General features: G+C 41.0%; 1 long non-coding RNA gene across 2 annotated transcripts in view; it reads right to left on the bottom strand.

Moving 5' to 3' along the window:
• The window catches only part of LOC133096360 (uncharacterized), a 521,763-nt gene extending 505,779 nt beyond the window's left edge, over positions 1 to 15,984 (bottom strand). For both annotated transcript variants that reach the window (XR_009701769.1, XR_009701770.1), the window contains exons 1-3: positions 15,950 to 15,984; positions 1,867 to 2,042; positions 104 to 267 (exon numbers count right to left, since the gene is read on the bottom strand). This is a non-coding gene — a long non-coding RNA (uncharacterized LOC133096360). The remainder of the gene's footprint in view (positions 1 to 103; positions 268 to 1,866; positions 2,043 to 15,949) is intronic.
• Positions 15,985 to 17,543: the final 1,559 nt, after the last annotated feature.

Below are 17,543 nucleotides of genomic sequence, written 5' to 3'. Positions count from 1 at the left end.
ACAAAATCACAGTGATCTTTTTAAAACATAAACCAGACCACCTCACTCCCTGCTCAAATCCTCCAGTGGCTTCTGATCACATTTAGAACAAAATCCTCCTCACCATGATCTGCAAAGCTTTGTGGTCTGACCTCTGGCTCCCTCCATCTTCAGCTGCTCTCTAACAGTGCTTCTCTCTGCTCCAGCCATGCCAGACTCCTTGCTGTTCCTTGAACATATTTTGCATGCTCTTGGCCTCACAATCTTTTCACTTGCAGGTTCCTCTACCTGGAACAAAATTTCCCCAGATATTTACTTGAGTTGGTCCCTCACTTCATTCAGAATTCTGCTCAATTCTTACTGCCTTGGGATATTTCCCTCACCAGCATCTATCAAAAATAGACCTCTCACTCAGCCATAAAAAGAAAGGAAACTGAGTTATTTGTAGTGAGGTGGATGGACTTAGAGACTGTCATACAGAGTGAAGTAAGTCAGAAACAGAAAAATGAATACCGTATGCTAACACATATATACGGAATCTTAAAAAAAAAAAATGGTTCTGAAGAACCTAGGGGCAGGTCAGGAATAAAGACGCAAATGTAAAGAATGGACTTGAGGACATGGGGAGGGGGAAGGGTAAGCTGGGACGAAGTGAGAGAGTGGCATGGACTTATATATACTACCAAATGTAAAATAGAGAGCTAGCGGGAAGCAGCCGCAAAGCACAGGGAGATCAGCTTGGTGCTTTGTGACCACCTAGAGGGGTGGGATAGGGAGGGTGGGAGGGAGACGCAAGAGGGAGGAGATATGGGGATATATGTATATGTATAGCTGATTCACTTTGTTATAAAGCAGAAACTAACACACCATTGTAAAGCAATTATACTCCAATAAAGATGTTTAAAAAAACAGACCTCTCCACACACTTTCCCTTTCTCTTTTATCATTTCAGTTTATAATCCTTATCACTATCTGACCTCCTACTACACATTTTTGCTTGCGTATTATTTCTCTCCCCTAATAAAAATAAATGTAAACTCCATGAGAAGAGACAATGTCTTGTCTTATTCTCTGTATGCTCAGCACTTAGAGCAATGCCAAGAAAATACTAGGCACTCATTAAATTTTAATATAACGAATGAATGAATCACCCTGCTTTTCTACATAGCAGCCATCATTATCTGAAACGTATCCTATTCATTTCCTCTATTGTCTGTTTTCTCTGTCTCTACCTTTTCAATAGAATGTAAGTTCTATGAGCCCTGCAAGTTTATCTGTCTTGATCCTCAATAGAACAGGGCTGGGCAAGAAAGAACAAAATGACAAAATAGTGAGTGAACTTAAATGACACATTCTTAGAAACATTCACTGATAAAGTAACATGTTTCTTATCTGTTCTTACCATAATATCCTGTGCTTCCTTGGTTACAGCCCTTGAACTTTACAGAAATGCTTCTTCCATTGGCTGTATTTCCCACTAGACTACAGGCTCAGAGAGGTCAGGAACTTGTCATTTTCTTCACCAGTCATATCCCCAGCACTTATCATAAATCCTTAGTATAAAAAATTTCATTTTATAACTGTGTTCATGCAAAGAAGGAAGGGGGTGAAGGAAAGGACAGATGAAGAGACAGAAGGAAAGATGAATAACTTTTTCAGAGGACTGAAAAGATTATTCAAGATCTAAAGTGATTGAACAAGATGACCATTGAGGCCCCTGAGTTTTTCCCAAGGGGAGCCCTAAAGGAGCTACAAAAGAATAAATTTATAAATTAAGGCTCTAAATTAGATTCTAAGAAGCCAGTTGGAGTCTAAGAATCTAAACACTTAGCTTCCTGTAAGACATTTGTCACTGGGACACTGCTCACATTAATGTCAAAGACATACCAATCGCCTGCATCAATAACGTTCAAGTAGTACAAATATTTTTGTTTGTAGGTCCTGAGAATTCTGTTTCTTTTTCTCCTCGAATCTGTATTTCTCTTCCTGTGACTCCACAGCATGTGATCTTTATATATATTTTTATACTTGAAAGTTGTTCATTATCTCCTTATTATAGTCCTCTGCAACAAAATATAGGAATTTATTTTTAATATTCTATTAACACAAGGCTATACATTTTCTTTGAATTAATAATTCATTAAAATTAGTACTGATATAAAATTAACAAAAATAATCTATATAATAACATATATAAATTTAAAAGGTGAATACAAATATAGAAAGTATATATAGAGAAAGTAAAATTATAAATACAAAAAGGAAAACTTTATTGGGTCTATACATCTTAATGAGAAGAAGAAATTTATCATGTCTCGATTAGAGGAATCACTGAACAGTCCCTCTGCCTGCTGCTCTGCAGGCTTTGAAGTCCCAAGGTCAAGTCTCATAATAAGATTCTTAATGGGTGAAGGTAGGCTTTTCTTCTGCAACATGGGCAAAGGGGTTTTGTGGAAGGGCAGGTGGCAAAGGGAATATCTACCTCAGATAACTGCTCAGGTAAATCAGCTTTAGAAAACAGCACACATGAAGGCAATTCTCTGGAAGATGGTGTCTGTAAAATGAACCACCAGTATACCCTGTGGAAAGTCTCTTTGTACCCTGGTCTGAGGATCACTGGCTGGCATCACAATGATGCTCATCTGACGCTCTCCTTCTCTTATAATCATTTCCTCCCTCAGCAGTGTCTCCCTCACTCTCTTCACTACAATTTATAGCCTCTCTACTGAATTTCAGACCAGCATTCCCAGCCCCTGGCAAGGCATTCCCACATGCACACCTATCTGATAACTCACACTCCACTTGCCCCAAGATAAAATTATCCCTGTCTCAGCCCCCAAAACAAGTTACACTATCTCTTATATTTTCTATTTCACACAAATGGCATCACAGATCTTCCGGAAACTCAAGCTAAAAACATTCATTAACTCTGAATACTGAATCTAATGAGAACTGAGGAGACAGTTAGCTAATTTTTGTATAGCCAGACTAATGAAGCTCAGCCAAGTCACCCTTTGAGTGGTCTTGGAAGCTGGAAGTAAAGAAGGTGTATCTCCTTCCCTTGAAGACGAATCCTAACAGATGAGATCTCAGCAGGTAGAGATAAGCTGGTTCCTCTAATCATGGTCAGGGAGCCCTCTAGAGTAAGCCAGGGGACCTTGGTTAAGATGCAGCTTCTTAATTTGGTTCTAGTAAATTAGAGCAGGTCATAAGTGGGAAGGATATAGTTATCCCATCATTCTCTCCCAGAGGATTGCAGATCCAGTGTGATTGGAATATATTCCAAAGGAAGCCTTTGTTTCTTGCTTTATTGTGTCAAAGAGGGCTTTCCCATGTTCCTTTTTCATCTCCAGAGTTAAAATACTGGTCATGAGGAGAGGGGATTAAATACCAAGAACGCCAGTTTGCTCTTTGAGAAGTTAACCATCCCCTAGTCCCAAGGTCTTGAAGAAGGTACTGCAATGAACTAAGGTGGGGTTTACTTCATAGCACCTACAGAGGAACCTGAGAGGTATTATATACAATCTCAACATAGGAAAAGGGAGAGGAGACACTGAACTGTAAACAGAGCCCTACTAACTAAGCAAGTAGGATGGGAACTTGAGATATGAAAATATTTAGGTGTTCTGGACTAATATTTTGTTACCCCCTATAAGGACTAACCCACAGGAAGTATGACTGGACAACGATTGCTAATATGTGACTATTCCCACAAATACTGCTATAGATGTACATTATACAGAGCTCTTTTCATTTCAAGAGGGAGAAAATCAACTTAAATTAAGTGAAAAGAAAAAAAGATGGGACTTATTAGTTCATGTAACTGGAAAATTCAGGGGTGCATCAGCCTCAGACACTGTTAGACCTAGAGGCTCAGGCTGCCAGTGGTTTATTTTTCTTCCCATTTTCCAGTTCTGCCCTCCTCCTTAGTCAGCTTCATTCTTCGGGCAGCCTATTGAATCCAACCAAGGAAAGGAGGGGAAACAAATGCTGGCAATTCCACACTATGATCTTTACAGCTTGTGATACACAAAGGAAGAAAAGAGTCTACAACCAATCCCCTGGAGGGCATCTGACTGACACAGTTTTGGACATGTGCATGTCCCTGAACCATTCATTTTGGTCAGGGGAACGAGGGAGTCTGATGGACAGTCCTGGAGCCCGTCTATCTCTGTGGCTAGTTGGTGATGGTGTTAGCCCCACAAACTACCCGATACACATCTTCCACAGGAAGAAGTTCTGTACCAAAGAGAAAGGGAAGGGAAGGGGAGGAAAGCAAGCTAGAAAAACCAGGCTGTAACTATCAGAGACCCTTGTAGGCATGTTCTCCATTTGCTGGCTTGGTCTTTTCCTTCTCTGCTTTCAGAGATGGGTTTTCTCCTGCCAGATTGGTTCCTCTGGATTTTGTCTTTCAAAATCAGTACATAAGAGAGAATGGGGAGAAAGAAGAGAGAAAGACACAAGATGTGCAGGGGTGTAATTTGGCAAAACTTTGAGAAGAAAGAGGCACAGAGTTGGGATTGTGTGAGGAAAATGGATGAGTGACAAAAGAAGTATTTAAAGTATTGCTTTAGGTTATGTAATGCTTTTCATGTGGTTGAAGCAAATATTAAGTAGAGAGAGAGCTCTTCTGAATCACTGTTGGGTTTCTAAGTCATTTCTTTGACTACTTCAGTAAGATTAGATCCTATTATACAGTAGTGTACAAATACTATATTCTGTTAGTGTTTACACATCTATCTCCCCCACTAGATCAAAGTCTCCTTGAAGGTAGTAGTTATATCTTATACATTTCCATAGTGTTTTGCACACAGAAAGGACTCAAAAGTGTATTTGTTGATAAGTGATTTTTTTTTTCATTCTCAAGGCACTCCAATAAAGTGGTCCTTCAAATTCTTAAAAATCCTAAAGATGGTGTTTCCATGGCCTCTGATTATAACCTTTCCTTTAAGTAAACAAGAATTCCCTTTGTGCCTTTCATAAATTCATTCTAAGGCATCTTCTCTCTTCACCTAAAATCGAGATAGTTAAGGCAGTAATCTTTCAACATCACAGAATCAAAGTAAGTAAGGCATAGAAGAGAACTTCAAATATTGTAACCAACTCCTTCATTTTACATAGAAGGAAATGGGATCTTTTTTAAGTTAAATTATTCGTTCACCCATACAGTTATTTAGTGCCTAAATCAAGGATTTGAGTTCCAAAACTTCAGTTTCCGGACTATTTCCACACATCATCTTGCCTCCTAAACATTACACCTTCTTAAAGACATGTTCAATCCTCTTCTCCTCGTACTAAATAGGTATAATTATCCTTGCCTTTCTCATAGTTCCCAATATAAAAAATGTGTGTGAATAATATGACGTAGTACAAAAACATAGCTTTAGATTCTGACCAGTCTTGACTCTTCTTTCTTGAAGTTATATGATTTGGTGAAAGTTTATCTATAAAATAAATGTAGGGCTTCCCTGGTGGCGCAGCAGTTAAGAATCCGCCTGCCCATGCAGGGGACATGGGTTCAAGCCCTGGTCCGGGAAGATCCCACATGCCGCAGAGCAACTAAGCCCATGCACCACAACTACTGAGCCTGTGCTATAGAGCCCACGAGCCACAACTACTGAGTCCGCATGCCACAATTACTGAAGCCTGCGCGCCTAGAGCCTGTGCTCTGCAACAGGAGAAGCCACAGCAATGAGAAGCCCGCGCAGCGCAACGAAGAGTAGCCCCCACGCACCGCAACTGGAGAAAGCCTGGGCACAGCAACGAAGACCCAACGCAGCCAAAAATAAATTAATTAATTAATTATAAATAAATAAATAAATAAAAATAAAATAAAATAAATGTAATAATACCTATAGTTACCAGATATCTATAAGGTACAGAATCATAAGCATTGGTCAAGATAAAACACCTAATATGTCATAGACCCTAAACATGTATTAGGGTTTGCTTTTTCTTTTTCTGCCAAACCACAACCCTAAACATGTATTAGGGTTTGCTTTTTCTTTTTCTGCCAAACATGTATTAGGGTTTGCTTTTTCTTTTTCTGCCAAACCATAGCCGAATAACATTTATGAAAAACACTGCAACATATAGAAGCCTATGCCGGAGGTTACAATTTTAGCTCAATGAAGAAATTGCAGTTGGAAGTTGGAATATCAAGAGATTTAAGTACTATATGTTAAATTAACCATTCTTCAAGTTCATAATACCTCTTGGCTAACTCATAGCCCCATAATACTAATGAAATAAAATATTCCTTTAAATTTATTTTTATCATGAGAATGTATTAGCACCAAACAAGTACAGTAGCCCAGACCACAAAGTACTCAGTGGGGTCTTACAGGATTTACTTAAAAGACAAAGTTATTCTGTCACCGATAGCAGTAGAGATTAGAAACTAAGTAACAACTCTCTTTTTCAAACGTTGCCACCTAATTTACAATACCACGGCAGCAAGGAGAGCAGTCTTGTAGATAAAAAGTAATTTGATAAAATAATGGCTGCCATTTTTCTACTGCAATAGCTCTGCAACATAATTTATAGTGACCATACTTCTCCACTTCTTGATGACAGGTAATGGAAAAAATTTCAGCAGCAAACCTTGATAGCAGGCTAAGACCATTTGGATCAGTATAACTAAGTCATTTTTAACTGTTTTTTCAATTATCTTTTTTCAGCTTTTACCCCATTTCATCAAAAAGAAGGATAAAGGTTGATGATTAAAAAATCTCTGTTCAAAATTGAGAGTTTTAGATTAAAAATAGCTGTAAAATGATTTTGACTCTATATTGTATGGATATTGGTTCATTTTCTACATTGAGATGACCATAAATTAGTCTACACTTTATCACCATGAATACTAAAAGATGCAATAGAGTTACACATACAGCTCTTCTGAAAATGAAGATCATGGCTTTTTTTTTAATTGACTCTGTGCCGTATGCATTTCAAATAAGTCCTGAAGTAATTTAAAGATTATCATGGAATGTAAAATGTAATATTTAAGAATAAAAGTGAAACAGACTACCTGAAAGATGCAAGTGGAATATGACTTTTTAGCACCTGAATTGAGTTGATTAAAATTCTTGAATCCTAAATTTAGCTGTTGAGTTTCTGGAATCAAAGAATATGAATAATGGACAATGGCAGCAACTTTGACTTTTAGCCACTCACACCATCCTTTCCCTCACATTTTGTATGAATCCTAATTTCTTCTTTATTATTTCAGCTACTCTTTGTATGGATCTTACCTTGATTTTGGAATTACATGGGGTAAAATGATAAATGGATAAGTTAGATCTTTGATCTTTAATCTTCCATACTAGTGATAGGTCGGGATACCACATCTCCATACAAGATAATAAGAAAAAAAAAAAAAAAAAGACAATTTAAACACCAAAAGATGAAATTTTAAACTACTGAATAAGTTAAAAAGTGACCGATTATATTTTATACATTTGTGGTAAATATGAAAACTAAGATTATGCTATTGATGTTCAGCTGTTCTAATAATTGCTAAGCATAAAATCGAACTTCTTAGAAACTTCTCCTAGAACAAGGCAATATACTCCGTATTTAACATAGTCAAAGAAGCTACCATTATTTTTGGTATAGTTGAAGGACAACTACACAATCCATCTAAAGAAACTATTCCAAAATACTTAGATAAAAGTCCACATGTTCATGCTTTCAACAAATAGGAACTTCGGTGTTCTGGGCACCATTCTAGAAGCAAGAGATTCAATAGTGAAGCTGCCTTCGCTAAGCTTCCTTCCATTCTAGTAAAGGATATAAATAAAAATATATCTGGAATACAATGGGCAAGCGCTCTGAAGAAAAATTAAGCAGCATGGAGAAGAGAAAAATGTAGGTAACATTTTAGATAACTAAATTTTAGGTAATATAGATTAATACTTTTCAGTGTAATTAGAGAAAGCACCTTTAAGGAGAAAATTTTGGAGCAAATCCCTGAATGTGAATATCTAGGGAAAGAACATTCTAGCGGGCAGAACAATATGTCCTAAGATCCTGAAGCAGGATATTAGAAAAGAGTCCTAAGGTATAAGCCAGGATAACACTAATTAAAAATAGAATTCCATATAGTTTTACATCTCTCCTCTCTCTAATTGGGTTTTGACAGCAATGTTTTAAAACTGAGTAAAGAAATAATGATAGTCTGAGATCAATTTCCTGGCCATAATTAGGCCAATATATAGCTCCTGAATGCTGAGAAAAAAGGATTCTGATAGGTCAATTAATTATTAAATAGACTTTAATCATCCTTGGCAATTTTCCTAGTAATATGAAATTGCTTTGCATAGTGACTAATAATAAAACATGTGCTCTTGAATTATGCTTCTCATAAAACATACAGTTTGAGGAAATGATAATTCAGTTGTTTCTAAGCTAACAGAGTTTGAAATGTGTGTCAAAAACTTCGTCCAGAATTTTGAAGTAATAAAGTGGCTGCGTCCTGGAAGAAGCATAAAAATAGAACTAATTTAAGAGTTTGGCTATTAGAGATCAGGGCTCATCACTCAGGAAATATTTTGTGTGGTTTTTCTGCCATGTGATCTTCTCTTGGGGTTTTTTTCAACTGGACCAGTGAGAAATTCTGAGGGAAATGAGGCTGAACTAGCTTAACTATGGTGAAGGCACTGATGGATGGCATGTGAAGAAAGAAACATGTCATGTGTATACCTTACAAGAACTCTCAAGGAGAATTTATCAGCAACTAAAATTGTTTTCTTCAATACCCTAGTTGGCCATCTCAAAAACAAAAACAAAACAACAACAAAAAAAACCCTCCAGCCTGACTTCTGTACTACTTGTCAGATAATTATTTTACCGAAAAAATGTACACTCAAGATTTTTTGTTCTCAGATTAACCATAGTTGTTGTTGTTGTTTTAAATTACCCTCACCCCTCTGTCTCTTTTAATCCTGATTTTTCCTTCATCTCTTGACTCATTCTACTAACTCTTCCTAACATTTGAGTGTACAATTTTCATTCCAGATAACTTTGAGAATATAAAAATACCCAGCTAAATGTCTCTGAGTTATTCCTTGGTTAATCTGGGCATTGAAAGACTGTTCTTAATCTTCACTGATCCTTCAAGAATCTGATGAAAGTTATTGAATCCCTGCCCCCTAAAGTGCAACACATCCATTCACATAAAATTGTACACAGACTCACAGGCTTCCTGAAGCATCTCCTTGTGTCCACATAAACTAAGGCAAGAGCTCCTGCTGATCTGGAGTTAGAGACTTCTCTCATGCCACCCACAAAAAGCTTTAGATCCATTTACAAGTCAGACAGACACAAACTTAACCTTGAAGTCATTTATAAATATTAGCCTTTCTCATTCTGCTCTAACATGAAGCCATACAATGAGCACAATGTCTCTACCTCTTTCATGAGCTTGCCTTGAATATGTGATAAAACCTGCCTCCTTAGAGAATGCAATGTGTTTAAATTGTTAAATAAGCCAACTAAGCCTTTGAGTGGCTTCTATTGACTTGCTTATGACATTGTCAAGATAGTTTTGCCTAATAGTTCTAGTTTCCCATGGGATTTTACCAAATAATAAAGTCAATATAGGGACGTCCCTGGCGGCGCAGTGGTTAAGAATCTGCCTGCCAATGCAGGTGACACTGGTTCTATCCCTGGTCCGGAAAGATCTCACATGCCGCGGAGCAACTAAGCCCGTGCGCCACAACTACTGAGCCTGTGCTCTAGAGCCCGTGAGCCATAACTACTGAGCCCACGTGCCACAACTACTGAAGCCCGCGCACCTAGAGCCTGTGCTCCACAACAAGAGAAGCCACCACAATGAGAAGTCTGCACACCACAGTGAAGAGTAGCCCCCTCACCACAACTAGAGAAAGCCCACGCAGCAACGAAGACCCAACGCAGCCAAAAATAAATAAATAAAATAAATTTTTTTTTTAAAAGTCAGTATTATCAGCTCTGTTTCTTTAATCAAGTCTAATTGTGCCATATCTACTCTCTGTTTCTCATAATTAGAATCCTTCAGACAGCATCACATGAAAAATATTATCAAAGACCAAGAAATTCTCCAAAGAAAGAAAAAGATCCTCACTGCACCTAGCAGACTTATCTCTCACAGCTTCACCTGTCCAGTTTGGCAAATAACCAGCTTGATGATGAGACATATAAAATTTAAATTGGAAATGATCCTTTTACATGCTCAACAATATTATTATACCTTATTGAAGAAGTTCAACAAGTTGGCATTGAATGTACATTGTGAATATGTGCCCACCTTAAAGTTGAGATCAGATATCAACTCTAAAAATGCCGAAACCTACCTTGCTTGGTAATTTTCCTTGAAAAAGTGAGTAATTTTTGTGCTAATGCTTAGAAAGAATCCAATTTGTTGAAATTGAGTACATGCTAAATAATCAATGTGTGTGTCCTAAGAGCTATTCATTGCCAAACTAGTCTGGCCCTTATTTAAGTCATCCTTCATAGGTATTCTGCATCATTCAATACCTAATAAAAAATAATTGAGATAACCACAGTACCAAAAGCACTCAGCCAGGTCACTTAGCAAAGCTCAATGTTCAGGAGCTATTCTCCACAGTTTCAACATGTGTTGTGACAACTTTTATCTGACTATATTTCCAAGAATGATTGTATAGCAAACAATCTTGGAAGAAAAAGATAGTGTCTCCCTCTCGGCAGAGAACATGTCTTTGGTGACGAGAATAAGTTTTAAAATCTCTCCCTCTGGAACAAATTTTGGCAAATTGGCTAGCATCTTCTTTATAATACTGAGACTCAGGATTCCTCAGCTATGACACAGACCCACTCTGTGCACACTGTTTATCTAGATCCTTCCACATCACTCCACAGGATTTAGGGGACAAGGGGAACCAATAAGAACAGGAAGCTCAAGCTTCTTGCTGTGCCTTGAATAATAAATCCTTTGCCTCTGACCCCGGAGTCTCGTGTCTTCTGCTAGCATTTTAAAACTGTGGCCGACTAACTTGTTATTTTGCAAGCAGGGTAAAATCTCCGACTCTTCATAGTTCTTGACACTAAGCTAAATAAGCAAAGCCAATTGGGATAGAAACTAATATCCAGGGACTTCTGCATGTGGCCAAGAGAGAGAGCCAAATTTATCATCATGACCAAAATAACTATAACCTAAGAAAAATATATGAAAACAATGCTGTTAAGACGTTTGGACATCAGTCAGTGTACAACAGTGATCTCTGAGAGAGGGGAAACAAAGTGCCTACATGAATTTCCAGCCTGCAAGAGAAGAACACAGGAAGAGCCCATCGGTCTCTCTAAGTTAAAGAGATAGAGTTGAGAAACCTAGGCAATTAGAATTTGCAAGGCAGAGGACAAGATAGGAGGGAGTTGGACAGAGAAAGAACTCCAGAGATGTGGAGAGAATTCTCTTCCTGTCATCAACTGAGTACTGATCAGAGCACGTGTATGAAGAAACTACCAAAGGCAGAGAAAAGAATCCCCCGGAGCTCACACAGGGCAAGGAATCATTTGTGTTCCCAATAGCCAGAGTGAAAAAGTGATGGAGAACTCAGAAGAGTATTGCCTCAGTAGTGGGGTAAAATTATCCCCAGACTAAAGACTTCTCTGGATCGACCAACACCTCAAAAGGATCAAACTATTTCCAAGTAACTTAGCTGCATCCCAGAACAAAGTTCAAGAATATTTATAAGAACATGAAAATATCCAGCATGCAACAAGGTAACATTCACCATGTCTGGCATCCAATCAGAAGTCACCACACACCCAGACGTTCTTTTTCTCTTCCAACTCTTCTGCCTCCTGCTGCTCCCTCTTCCCCAGCAAAGGAAGATAAAAAGAAATCAGAAGTATTATAGCTCCCTTTAAGAAGAAACCTATTACAGGGAGAGGTGAACCGTCCTGGGTGCTTACTTACACACCCTGGACCTGAGCAGAACTTAGAGCCTTGGCTAAGGAATTTCCCGACCTGAATCAGCATCCACTGGGATTTGCTAAGGAATTTGAGTTAACCATCCAGACCTATGAGCCTCGATATCAATCAGTATTTACTTAATTGGAAATTAAAGGAAATTCTCACGCCCCCCCCCCAAAAAAAGTCACCATACATGCAAAGAAGCAGGAAAATATAACTCATAAATGGGGGGTGGGGAGATATCCAGGGATATTCTTCCTATTCAAACTGTGGGTCACAGACCAGCAGCGTCTGTGTCACCTGGGAGCTTGTTAGAAATGCAGAAATTCTTAGTCCCCACCTCAGCTCTATTGAATCAGAATCTGCATTTTAATAGGATCCCTTAGGAGATTAAATTCACATTAAAATTTTATAGTCACAGAACTAAAACTCAGAAGTCAGGGGAGGGCTTCCCTGGTGGCGCAGTGGTTGAGAATCTGCCTGCCAATGCGGGGGACACGGGTTCGAGCCCTGGTCTGGGAAGATCCTACATGCCACAGAGCAGCTGGGCCCGTGAGCCACAACTACTGAGCCTGTGCGTCTGGAGCCTGTGCTCCGCAACAAGAGAGGCCGCGATAGTGAGAGGCCCGCGCACCGCGATGAAGAGTGGCCCCCGCATGCCACAACTAGAGAAAGCCCTCGCACAGAAACGAAGACCCAACACAGCAATCAATCAATCAATAAATCAATCAATAAATAAGAACGTGAATTTAAAAAAAAAAAAAAAAAAGAAGTCAGGGGAGTCAATCTAAGGAGTAACTTAGAAAAACTGCTTGCTTAGAGACTTCTATAAAGAATATGTATGTGGAAAGGAATATTTATTAAGCATATCCTAGATTCTGGATATTTTATTTCCTAAAAATATAATAAAGTAATATATGCATTTGTTAAAAAAATAAAATTCTAGGGCTTCCCTGGTGGCACAGTGGTTGAGAGTCTGCCTGCCAATGCAGGGGACACGGGTTCGAGCCCTGGTCTGGGAAGATCCCACATGCTGCGGGGCAACTGGGCCCGTGAGCCACAATTACTGAGCCTGCGCGTCTGGAGCCTGTGCTCCGCAACAAGAGAGGCCGCTATAGAGAGAGGCCGCGATAGTGAGAGGCCCGTGCACCGCGATGAAGAGTGGCCCCCGCTTGCCGCAACTAGAGAAAGCCCTCGCACAGAAACGAAGACCCAACACAGCTAAAAATAAATAAATAAATAAATAATAAAAATAAAGGAATTCCTTAAAATAAAATAAAATAAAATAAAATTCTATAATAGGTGTTTTAAATGAAAAGTAATATCCCCCAACCCACCTTTTCCAATCTGAACTCTAGCTTTCAAGAAGTGATCACTTTTAACTTTTTTGTTGTAGCTCTTCTAGTAGTTTAGTTCTTTAATATTTAAAAATATGCTTACATTAAAATCTCTTGATCTGTCACATCTGACTCTCTGGTATGAAATATAAAGACAGCTTATTAATACTATTTCTATTTCTTCTCTCTAGCCTCTCCTAATTTTTGATAGTTATTATCAATTTTTACTATAACCTTACTATACATTTCTACTGGACACCTATGTAATTTTAAATAATTAGTATGTATAATATTTCTTTTTTTCTTAAAAATAACTGCATCCTTTGATGGCAGTAATACAATTATTGGATTAAGAGACCACAGGAGAAAGGGCAGGTGACATTTCTGGAAGACAGATATGGAATACAGAAAGGGGGGGAATAGGGTCATGTGACAGTCACTGTAAAAATACAGTACATTCTATAGATACCTGCACCATCAACTTTCAACTGTGAAATAGTATTTACACTTTTGTTACAATCCTGGTTAGAGAACAATTTTTCTTTAAAACCTCAGCCTGATAGCAAATGAAAACCTCAGGTGAATTCATAGTCCCGTGAGGTGCTTAGGCTGAAGATTCCAAGAGGCTGGTTCCAGCTTCATCCACAGATTTCTGTTTTTAAAAGGTATTGAGTTTTGCTTTTATAAAAGAAAATTCCCAAAGGAGGGGGAAAAAACCCAACCATAGCCACAGTGTGTATTCTTTCTTATCTTACAAACACCAAGGGCTACAACCCTCTGCTTCAAGGCCAACACTCAGGGCTGAAGAAAAATCTCACTAATCATTGTTTAAAAAAATCAAAAAAACAAAAAAGACACAAAGACAAACCAAACCAACCTGATCATGGCACACTGACCTTGAGGGGCTGCCCCTCCCGCCCTTGTTTCTGGTCACAAACTCGATGACTATTTCTTTTCTGGGGGAAGGGGGTTTGGTATAGGAGCCTCGTTCACCTGCCACCCCAAGGAGTTGGAAGGGGGAACCCTGTGGCTGGCACACCAGGTTTCCTCATAAATAGCAAGGAAGAGTCAGGGGCCTTAGCGAGGTGGCTGAGGCGGTGGGATGAGGAGGAAAAGGCAGGAGACAGCCGGCAAGTACCGACACACAGGTGGGAAGGACCCCCCGCCTCACAGGCCTCGCCCACTCCCCTTGGGCTTGTCTCCCCAGGCCACAGCCACAGGGTGGGCTTCCTCTGGGGCTCTGTGGACAGCACTGGCCCTCAGCCAGGTCCCAGGGGAGTCCACTGCAGGCATCTCTGCCCCCTTCCCAGTTCCAAGCTCCCCACTCACACCAGGAACACCAGTCCCTCTCCTGGAGAGGGCCCAGCAGCCCCAACTAGTCTCCCACCCTTTCCTCAGGCCTCTTTCCCAGAAATATCCACAAATTCAACACCGTACACACCTCTGAACCCATGCACCTGTCAGCTTGACAGAACACCAAACACACCAAAACCACGGGCCCTAAAGATATGGTGCAAACAGGTGCGGAGAAAGCAGAAACACTCTGCCTAGAACCACACCCAAGGTTCCCACCGTCAGGAGCCTGGTGGAGCGGCCACACCACCCATCCTTAGTTGTCCCCAAAGGGGCCGGGGCAGGCACACGGGGCGCTCTGGCTTCTGAGGACCAGGACAGACACCGGCATGAGGGGAGAAAGGCACGGGTGGCCATGACACGCCAGGACAGGACAGGACAGGGGTTAATACTGTTTCCTGGAGGCAGCTCTTGGGGGGACGCTGCCCCACACCAGCCCTGCCACCTCCAGGTCCATCTCTCACCCTGGAGTCTTCTGATGCAGGCTGGAGGGTGCGGGTTTAAGGATGAACTCTGGAAGGAGGATGGCAGGAAGGCCCATGTGTGAATGCAGACGAGACAAGCAGTGGGAAAGGACTCCATTTCTCCCATCCCAGGCTCTTTTCCTCTTCTTTCTTTCTTTGATATTTTTTCACTTCCACTGGCCCCTGAAGCGGGGTCATCACGGCCCACGCACTGCAGAGGAGACAGGGTTCCAGAAATGCCTGGACCTGCTTCCGTGCGGGTCTTGCCCGCCATCTTGGCTCCATTTCATTTTGCTCATGCAACACGGGGTGAGCAGCGTTCGGTGCCTTCTAGAAGCTTGCTGTTCCCTTTTTCCTGGGGGAGGGTGCAGCAGAGGAGGAGGAGAAGGAGGGCACACGCTTTGCCCAGAAAACCCACCAGAACCCCAGCCACCAGACTGCGACCCCAGGCTTTAGGGAGTCTCTGAAAATCAGGCCCGTTCAGGCGGAGTGCCAGCTGGGGCTGAGGCCCAGGGGACTCACAGCTGTTCACATGCACAACTAGGTTTTCTCAGGCAGGAGCCCAGGAGCCCCGCAGCAGAACAGAAGTGAAGATGGTTATATACAATTTATATGTTTCAAAGAAAGTACTACTTTAAAAAAAAAAAAAAAAAAGAGAGAGAGAGAGAAAAGAAAAGAGAATAAGAAAAAAGAAAAGAAAAAGTACCCAATGCCCCTCCCCCCAAGTTTCCAACTCTGGGTGCTTCCCTTAAATATTGCCCTGGGAAGGGTGGGGTGCAGGGAGCTCTCGACTCCGGCTTAACGCTACTGGCAAAAGGGGTAGGCAGTGGAATCAAAGCCTTTAAAAGCATCGTTCAGGGACCCAGCGTCCTGCTCACCTTCGCGGGCCGGTCTGTTTCCAGCAAATGTGCTTCCGGCGCGGGTCTTGGGCGCCTGTTTCAGGAGAAGAGAGCCGGCATGGGGAGGTTGTGCACCCCGGGCTGGGGCGGGGCGCCCTCTGGTGGCGGGTCGCCCGTGGCGGCGGCGGGGACCGCAGCGGCCTCGGGTAGTTCCGCTTGTAATTCGTCCATCTGCCTGTGAACTTGGCCTCGCCCCGTTTCGCACTGGACCTCCGGAATTCAGGCTGTTCCAGGCCCGACTTGCAGGCACATGGGGGCTCCTTGGCCTTGGCAGCTGAGCTCTTGCTGTCGCCCTCGAGGCCCTTGGGTTGGCGTTGGCATCAGCAGTCGGCTCCGTGGCTTTGCCACCCAAGTTGGGAGTCCTGGGGTCCTAGAGGCTGATGCGGCTCCGCACGCTGCTCCTCCTGCTCCCGCTGCCCTGGCCCGGGCCGCGGGCTGCCAGTACGCGAGGGTCAAAGGAGGAGGTGACTGGGGGGCGGGGAGGGGAGTGGGGGGCAAGGACTCCTCGGTGGGCCTGGCGGCTGGAGAGGGGCGCTTAGGGGCGGCCAGGCTTAGCAGCCCAGGAGGAAGCAGCAGTCGGCTGGTTTCTGCAGCGGAGGGTCGGTGGGTGTCTTTTTTTCACAAAGTTGTTGGTAATATTTCTGGACTCTGTGGGATAAAGATATTGGCACCTTTTCTCATCTGTTAGCTATATCTTTACCTTTATATTGTTAAGGTCGATAATATTTACATTTTATTCTGTTTGCTTTGTCTATAAATTGATTATTGAAATTGAAAATCCACGACAGAACTTACGTTATTATGACTACACATCATTTACTGAAAGCCAAGAAATGTGCCAGAATTCAGTATTTGTTGCCCTAGTACCCAGGTCAAATGGATTTCTCAAAACCTGCCAATTTGTTTATTTGCTTCATATTTGAACTGTGGCTTTCTTACAGAGGTTCCTGTGTGACCTGGTTTTATCAGTCCTTATATCTTATTCTTATTATTATTATCTTATTATCTTATCTCTTATTATCTTATCTTATTCTTTCTGAATATACTAATTGGAAGTTTGGAATTTATTGTTTGTATTTGTTTTAAGCTATATTTTGTCCTCTGAATTAGATCTTTTTCTTCTGAGATGTTTTCCTGCTGTTATATATATATATATATATATATATATTTATATATATATATATATATATATATATATATATATATATATATATATATATATATATGTCTTTTTTCCCTTACTAGGTCTCTTCTGAATAGGAAATTTGACCAGGAGCCCTGTAGTAGAGAGGACTTGTCATCCGATAGACTTCACTTTAGGGTAAAGGGTAAGGAACCAGGCTGTAATAGGAAGAGAACCCGCATGCCAGAATAGCAGCCCAAATTCTTCCCAGGCAGTTTGTTTAATTTCTGTGGAAAAGAATCTTCTGGATTTTCTTGTCAAGGGTTAAATATTGAGTCATCCACAGTCTGCCTGCCAGAGAACAGGAAAGGGCAAAAGAAAGGGAATTGGGAAACCAAAGTATTTTTGTTCCAGTGGGCACACCTTTCATTCCCTTATGCTTATTATTTG

The sequence above is a fragment of the Eubalaena glacialis genome, chromosome 8 (genome assembly GCF_028564815.1).
Source record: "Eubalaena glacialis isolate mEubGla1 chromosome 8, mEubGla1.1.hap2.+ XY, whole genome shotgun sequence".
In the NCBI taxonomy this organism is placed as follows: domain Eukaryota; kingdom Metazoa; phylum Chordata; class Mammalia; order Artiodactyla; family Balaenidae; genus Eubalaena; species Eubalaena glacialis.
Note: the sequence above shows the minus strand (reverse complement) of the source record. Positions and strands in the feature narration are given on the sequence as shown.